The sequence below is a fragment of the Sinocyclocheilus grahami genome, unplaced genomic scaffold (assembly GCF_001515645.1).
Source record: "Sinocyclocheilus grahami isolate Dianchi unplaced genomic scaffold, SAMN03320097.WGS_v1.1 scaffold2404.1, whole genome shotgun sequence".
Lineage (NCBI taxonomy): Eukaryota > Metazoa > Chordata > Actinopteri > Cypriniformes > Cyprinidae > Sinocyclocheilus > Sinocyclocheilus grahami.
Genome location: NW_015507583.1, coordinates 29,744 through 37,234, shown reverse-complemented (window position 1 = coordinate 37,234; position 7,491 = coordinate 29,744). Strand labels below are relative to the sequence as shown.

At 39.9% G+C, this 7,491-nt stretch overlaps 2 long non-coding RNA genes across 2 annotated transcripts in view; both read right to left on the bottom strand.

Moving 5' to 3' along the window:
* Positions 1-831: 831 nt before the first annotated feature.
* On the bottom strand, positions 832-4,317 carry LOC107574947 (uncharacterized). The gene is made up of 4 exons (XR_001607764.1): positions 4,243-4,317; positions 1,410-1,493; positions 1,160-1,255; positions 832-1,075 (listed from the first exon to the last, which is right to left on the bottom strand). It is a non-coding gene; the product is annotated as an uncharacterized lncRNA (long non-coding RNA).
* Positions 4,318-5,812: 1,495 nt separating this feature from the next.
* LOC107574948 (uncharacterized) overlaps positions 5,813-7,491 on the bottom strand; it is a 3,922-nt gene continuing 2,243 nt past the window's right edge. The window contains exons 2-3 of the long non-coding RNA XR_001607765.1: positions 5,987-6,028; positions 5,813-5,888 (exon numbers count right to left, since the gene is read on the bottom strand). This is a non-coding gene — a long non-coding RNA (uncharacterized lncRNA). The remainder of the gene's footprint in view (positions 5,889-5,986; positions 6,029-7,491) is intronic.

Genomic DNA, 7,491 nt, shown 5'->3' with positions numbered 1-7,491 from the left:
AAGAAAAGAGAATGATTGGCATCTGGTTTGAGCCCAAATGAGATAGAGAACCTAACTTGACAAAACCGCTTGCGTTGTGCACATGTTCAGTTGGGAGAACCATGCTTTAAATTTATGTGCTTGATCCTTAAATTTGAAACTGGAATTCAAAGTTTATAAACTAGATGTTTCACGCAAAGGCACTTGAGCAAAGATTGCCCCCCAAAAAAATTTAAAAAAAAAATAAAAAATTCCAAAGGAGGACAGTTCCACATCCGGCAGTTGTGAGAACAAAACTAGTACAATAACTACTAATTCAATAGATCATAAAACATGTTGGTACACTGGAGCCAAAAACAGTGAATGCATTCTTGCTATAGTTCCAGTCAGGGACGGCCCAAGCCTTTTTGGGCCCCCCCTCCAAGCAGAATTTTATTTGGGGACCTCTGTGCCACCAATATGATTGACTACGGTCAATGCTTGATTATTCACACACTATAAATCCTACACAAACATTATCAATTTTATTTGTTGTAGCCTTGTTGCCTACATCATACCAATGTCTGCCGGGCATTTTACCCTTCTACGGTTTTTAAATTGTAACCGCAGCAAACCCACAAGAGTGGTCAGCTGTTAATTTGCACTTTAACATTCAAAGTCTTACAGTATTAAGTGGCATACTTGTTTACTGAAAAGTAGCCAAATAAACCAGCAGGCAATGCATTTACTGTACACAAGTTAACCATTTTAATTGCTTTAAGTAAAAATTACCAATGTACAAAAGTGAAGATCAACTACAAATAAAACGGAGCTAAACAGTATCTTATATAAATGTAAACGGACCCCGCTTGATTTCCCCCCCCCCCCATTAATTAATTGCCTGTAGGTGTAGTGGAAGCTTCGACCATCAGATTTAGGGAATGTGAAGTTTTCCTTTTTAGGCAGTGACCCTCTGCTTACCAGATCAGTCCTTTCTGACTAAGACAGGATAGATGACCACTCAGCTGGGTCAAATGGAGGAGCTTCTGATCCATAGTGTAGGCTGAAAGTTGAAGGAGTAGATGTGATAGATCCCAATGACCACAAGTAGAATGACCTATAAAATTAAATTTTTTTTTTTTTTATTCAATATTCTACAGTAAACTGAGCAAATACAATGGCTGCTGTACTATTAACTTACCTGCTACATCTGCGGAGGTTGAAACAGACATGGAAGGAACAGCAGGATCCGTGGATGCAGATGCTAGTAAGTGCTCCTCACCTGCAGAGGCTGGATCTGATGAAAAATGAAAATAAAAGCTAGCCGTGTTACAAGTCATATTAGAAGGTAATGCAACGGTCTGTCCAAGGAGAAAAAAAAAAACCCCCCCCCCCTCACAAAAGTCATGGGTTACCCATAAGACTATTGATCTGGGCTTGTTGATACTCACCTGCTGTATCATCAGCTGTAACACTGGCACTTGGGCCTGGTTGCGTTGGTTGTGCCCCACCTCCAAAATGTTTCAACAGAGCTCCTAGGGAAGTTTCACAAGGGTATAGTTGAGGGTACAGAACATTTAAATTATTAAACACAGTTAGCCATCTGTACACAACTTAAATCTATAGCTAATTAAAGCATAATGATATCTGAATATAATAGCAAAGACCACAAAAGGTAGATGTAGATAGTTAAGTTCTTTAATTAGTACCAAGTTTATGGAACAGAAGCTTATTTTTATTACAAAAATAAGCACCCAGGAAAGTGTTTACACAAGATAACTTTAATCTAAAACTAGCCAAGTAATGTTGTATTATAATATATTAAGATGTCAAAGGCTATTTACGGATGTTTAATCAATCATGAACTTTCCTAAAACAAGACATGCTACCTAGACTGCTTATTAACTGCCAGCTAACATTAAAGGCTATGTTGTGAGCTAGTTTACTTGAAATCTTAACATATCTTTATCTTGCCACTCCCCCCTCTCTGAACCAGAAGGATGTCCTTTGTGACGTCTTGCTGCAGTCTCTTCAAATCACCTTCAATAGTCACAGTCCGACTGTGTTTGCGCCCTAGTACATTTTCTGATTTAATATTGCGTTTGTATAATTACCCTCAACCATTTGTCAATTAACAAATCACCAAAAAACAAACCTTTCATTTTAGGTGTTCTTAGGGACCCCCTAGTGGCCACAAGCAGATGCTTAGTTTCACACCAAAGCAGCCGTAATTGTGCAAACTTGAAACCATTATAAATGACGACAGATTACTAAACTATCAGATGATTAGGGCTGTATCACCAGCAAAGTCACGATACATGACTGCACTGAATTTCACCTCAGCAGAATTTAGTAAAACAGCGGTTTATTAAACACTGCATACTATAGTGCCATTTCTAACTACTGGCAGAGCAGGCAGCTGACCCCTGCATTATGAAGGGCCTCCATAACTGTACCACAGTACAATATAGGTAATGGAATATGTTTCATGTTTACATTGTGCACTCCCCACCAGGTACAATACTCTGTTTGCATCTTGTTTTTAAGCCCATAAATAATGTACTTGTTCTAATAAATGTTTGTAATGTACACATTCTAATATTTAAAAAAAATCATTTACATTGCTGGTAGGTTATTGCACAAATTAACTCTACGATTAAAAAAAAAATAAAAAATTAGAAGAGTTCTAAACTAACGCGCTGTCTTCATTGTATCTAACACACACACACACGCCCCGTTCACACCACCAGCAATACAGAGCGACAATCCCATTCATTTTCATACACGCTCAAGGCTGATTATGCTCTACACGTCCGCAAGTTCGCTTAGGTGCGTGCGGCAAATATGACGTCATCGCGGAGTTGGCGGAAGTTCGCTTTGAGTGCGCGCAACGTCGCCACAGCTTTACGGTAAATAGAGAACGCAGCAAAACGGTACATACATACATAGCCTCTCTCTCTCTCTCTCTGTCGTAAATGAACACTTGATGAATTACTTTTCTGAGAATAGATTGAAGTGGAGATTGCTAAACTGCAAGCTAACCGCTGTTTTCAGAAAGCAAACGTGTTTATCCACAGTGGAGAGAGCGTGCACAGGGTTGCCAGGTTGACAAAGATAAGTAGCACACTTAACAGATATTTCCGTATTGCACAAGTGTGAAGCTCTGTTTTGGGGATTATGTCTCTTTATATCAGGCAACCCAGTTGTGTTCCTGTGGCCAGATTAAACCTTGTTGTAGCCTATATATGCCCTATTAATTCTTTTAGAAACTTCGCACTTTTCTACTCAAATTTTAAACGTTGTAAAATGTTAAACAAATTAAGCGTGGTCCACTGCTGCACAAGTGCCACAATATCGATACAGGGCCAGCTGTATCAATACTCGTATCGTCAAATCTCTGTGACGATTCATCGTCGTATCGATATTTTGAACACAGCACTACAGATGACCCAAACAACTTGGAGCCTCTGACTACAAATCATCTGCTGATGAAATAACCACCAATCAAGCCACGTGTTATTCAAGGAACAGGACAGCAGCACATCCAACACCAAATCCCAGCTCACCTAGAATACATAGTACACGTTAAGTTGACGTTAGGTTGATGTTAACCTCATCAACATCAAAACTAGACTGTTGCATATACAACATTTTTAGGTATTACTGAAGAAATGAAAGTGAAACCTGCAGTGTGTCCTCTGGTTTGACTGACCAGGGCTTGAAAAAAGACGTGTAGAGTGGGGTAAGATCTGGAATAAAGCCAACATTAGGACTCCGGAATTGCCAGACAGCTGTGACTAGGAGGGTGGGGGGGGGGGGGGGTCTACATGATTGCCTGCATGTACAGAAGTAATAATCCAGAGGACAAACAGCACTGTGCCTAAAGAGCATTAATATTAATGTAGACAAGGGACTACACTATTGTGCCTTTTCTGCACCCCTGTTCCAAGAACATTTGCTGGTAGACGCTCAGGTCTTCACAGAGGTTTGGTCAACAAAAGGAGAACTTTACCATTTCTTTTTGTTTTTAGGGTTAGTCATGTGATGTGCACAGAAACGGTACATGGAGGGGGGTGGGGGTGCTGGTACCTTATCTACAGCTTTTTGTTGGCAGACTTTGGCCTTCATAAGAGTCAAGAGCACATTTAAACTTTTTTTTTTTTTTTGAAAAAGCACGCTAATCAGCAGGTGAAAGCTACAGACCCCATGTTACCATCTAAAACTTTAACGTTTTGCAATAGTCAAAGAAAGCTCACACTGAATGTGCAAGCTGTAATTTCTTACCTTCAGATGGTCAATCAGATACTGCTGGGCTTGGATTAAAGTGCTTTTACTTGCATCAGGGCTTCTTGAAGAAACTAAATAAAAAATTAGAAGAGTTCTAAACTAACGCGCTGTCTTCATTGTATCTAACACACACACACACGCCCCGTTCACACCACCAGCAATACAGAGCGACAATCCCATTCATTTTCATACACGCTCAAGGCTGATTATGCTCTACACGTCCGCAAGTTCGCTTAGGTGCGTGCGGCAAATATGACGTCATCGCGGAGTTGGCGGAAGTTCGCTTTGAGTGCGCGCAACGTCGCCACAGCTTTACGGTAAATAGAGAACGCAGCAAAACGGTACATACATACATAGCCTCTCTCTCTCTCTCTCTGTCGTAAATGAACACTTGATGAATTACTTTTCTGAGAATAGATTGAAGTGGAGATTGCTAAACTGCAAGCTAACCGCTGTTTTCAGAAAGCAAACGTGTTTATCCACAGTGGAGAGAGCGTGCACAGGGTTGCCAGGTTGACAAAGATAAGTAGCACACTTAACAGATATTTCCGTATTGCACAAGTGTGAAGCTCTGTTTTGGGGATTATGTCTCTTTATATCAGGCAACCCAGTTGTGTTCCTGTGGCCAGATTAAACCTTGTTGTAGCCTATATATGCCCTATTAATTCTTTTAGAAACTTCGCACTTTTCTACTCAAATTTTAAACGTTGTAAAATGTTAAACAAATTAAGCGTGGTCCACTGCTGCACAAGTGCCACAATATCGATACAGGGCCAGCTGTATCAATACTCGTATCGTCAAATCTCTGTGACGATTCATCGTCGTATCGATATTTTGAACACAGCACTACAGATGACCCAAACAACTTGGAGCCTCTGACTACAAATCATCTGCTGATGAAATAACCACCAATCAAGCCACGTGTTATTCAAGGAACAGGACAGCAGCACATCCAACACCAAATCCCAGCTCACCTAGAATACATAGTACACGTTAAGTTGACGTTAGGTTGATGTTAACCTCCAAAACTAGAAAACTAGACTGTTGCATATACAACATTTTTAGGTATTACTGAAGAAATGAAAGTGAAACCTGCAGTGTGTTTGACTGACCATGATTGCCTGCATGTACAGAAGTAATAATCCAGAGGACAAACAGCACTGTGCCTAAAGAGCATTAATATTAATGTAGACAAGGGACTACACTATTGTGCCTTTTCTGCACCCCTGTTCCAAGAACATTTGCTGGTAGACGCTCAGGTCTTCACAGAGGTTTGGTCAACAAAAGGAGAACTTTACCATTTCTTTTTGTTTTTAGGGTTAGTCATGTGATGTGCACAGAAACGGTACATGGAGGGGGGTGGGGGTGCTGGTACCTTATCTACAGCTTTGTGTTGGCAGACTTTGGCCTTCATAAGAGTCAAGAGCACATTTAAACTTTTTTTTTTTTTTGAAAAAGCACGCTAATCAGCAGGTGAAAGCTACAGACCCCATGTTACCATCTAAAACTTTAACGTTTTGCAATAGTCAAAGAAAGCTCACACTGAATGTGCAAGCTGTAATTTCTTACCTTCAGATGGTCAATCAGATACTGCTGGGCTTGGATTAAAGTGCTTTTACTTGCATCAGGGCTTCTTGAAGAAACTGGAAAAATAGAGATAGAAACTCATAACTTGTCAGAAACGCAATTTGATGGGTTGCAGTTGGTAGCAATGATCCAAAATGAACTATTCTGCCTTCACCTTAAAGCGGTTGACCCAGTAATGAGATCAATATGCCACATGCTGTAAACATACAAGGGACACAGGTTAATCTTCAGTTCAAGAGGGACTTCTCATCTAGGCAGCTCCTGGAGAATGTTCCTATGCCCTTGTCAGTACCTGGTTGTAACAATTAAAATAACTAATTTTAAAGAAATACTGAGGGTTGTGTAAATGAGGTACAACTGCAAGATGTAACATTTAGCCATTTAAAAAGGTCAAACAAGGCTAGAAGGGCTTAGAACTCTTGCATGAGCCATATCAACGTGGACAGCAGCCAACGAGTGGACATAAATCCTTAAAGAGAACAGTGCATCCAGCTCCATGGTGTCCTGCTTACCTAGGAGAAAAACAAAAATGTAGTATTTGTAATTGCATGAGATTCAAGACCGTTGTACAGAAGAGTATTTTCCAAGTTTTAACAAGCACACCTGCTCTAACACCTCCCTTCAAACTTTGAAGTTGATAGAGATGCCACCTTCTTAGTCCGTTGTTCAAATCTAGAGCCCAAGTCAAAGCCCAAGGTAAACGGAGTATAGCTACAGACTTCTGAAAACGGTTTCAGTACCAACGGTTCACCCAAAAATGACTCCTTTACTCCTTGTGAAGTAGTCCAAATTGTTTGGTTTTCTTCTGAACACAAGATATTTTGAACAACCACTTTAACAGTGCAACAGATTAACCATCTTTATAGTTCTTCCTTGTCCACATTGCTAAAAAGACTTACAGCTGCTTACAGATATCTGTACTCCCAAATTTGGGGTGCACCTATACATCCGATATCTTAAGGTGGCAGTGAATACATACAAAGGGGCAACTGACCACCTTCTGTTTGCCTCTTACAAGTCTCCTTTCAAAGTAATACTCCTAGTAGTATAGGAGCAGAGGTGGCACTGAACCAATATGCACACTGATTGAAACTCAACTTTGACTCCTGGTCTTCAGAGTTCAGTGAATATAAAAAGTTCTCCACATTTCCAAAGGCCAAGAAGAGTTAGAAGATCCAACTTAGAAACAAGAACTTTTAGGTATAAGCAGGGGGTGGGTGGCAGGGGCAAAATAAAATTACCCACCACATACACGTGTCACTATGAAAAGTTCTGACACCGTAGCAGTACAGAGTTCTGGCAACATCTGAAGACTGTATTTAGTTTAGAGACCACACTTCACAGAAAACAAACCTTAAAAGACCCAGTTAGATTACATTTCCACACCAGACATTAACTTTATTATAAGCAAACAGCAGTTTTACAACTTTTTCAGCATCTACAGATTTAAATCTGCAAGCTCTTTAGGAGTTAGTTATTGCAGGTCACAGGTTTGTAAAATCCTCAGATTACTTAACTGGGTGTCTGTGGTCTCTCCTGGAGGCTCTTCAGGCATAGTAAGAAATGTGCACAAATTTAACTTGATTGTAAACTCTATGAATTAAAAAACAAACAAAAAAAAAAAAAAAAAAAAAAACGAAAAAAAAAAAAAAAAAAAAT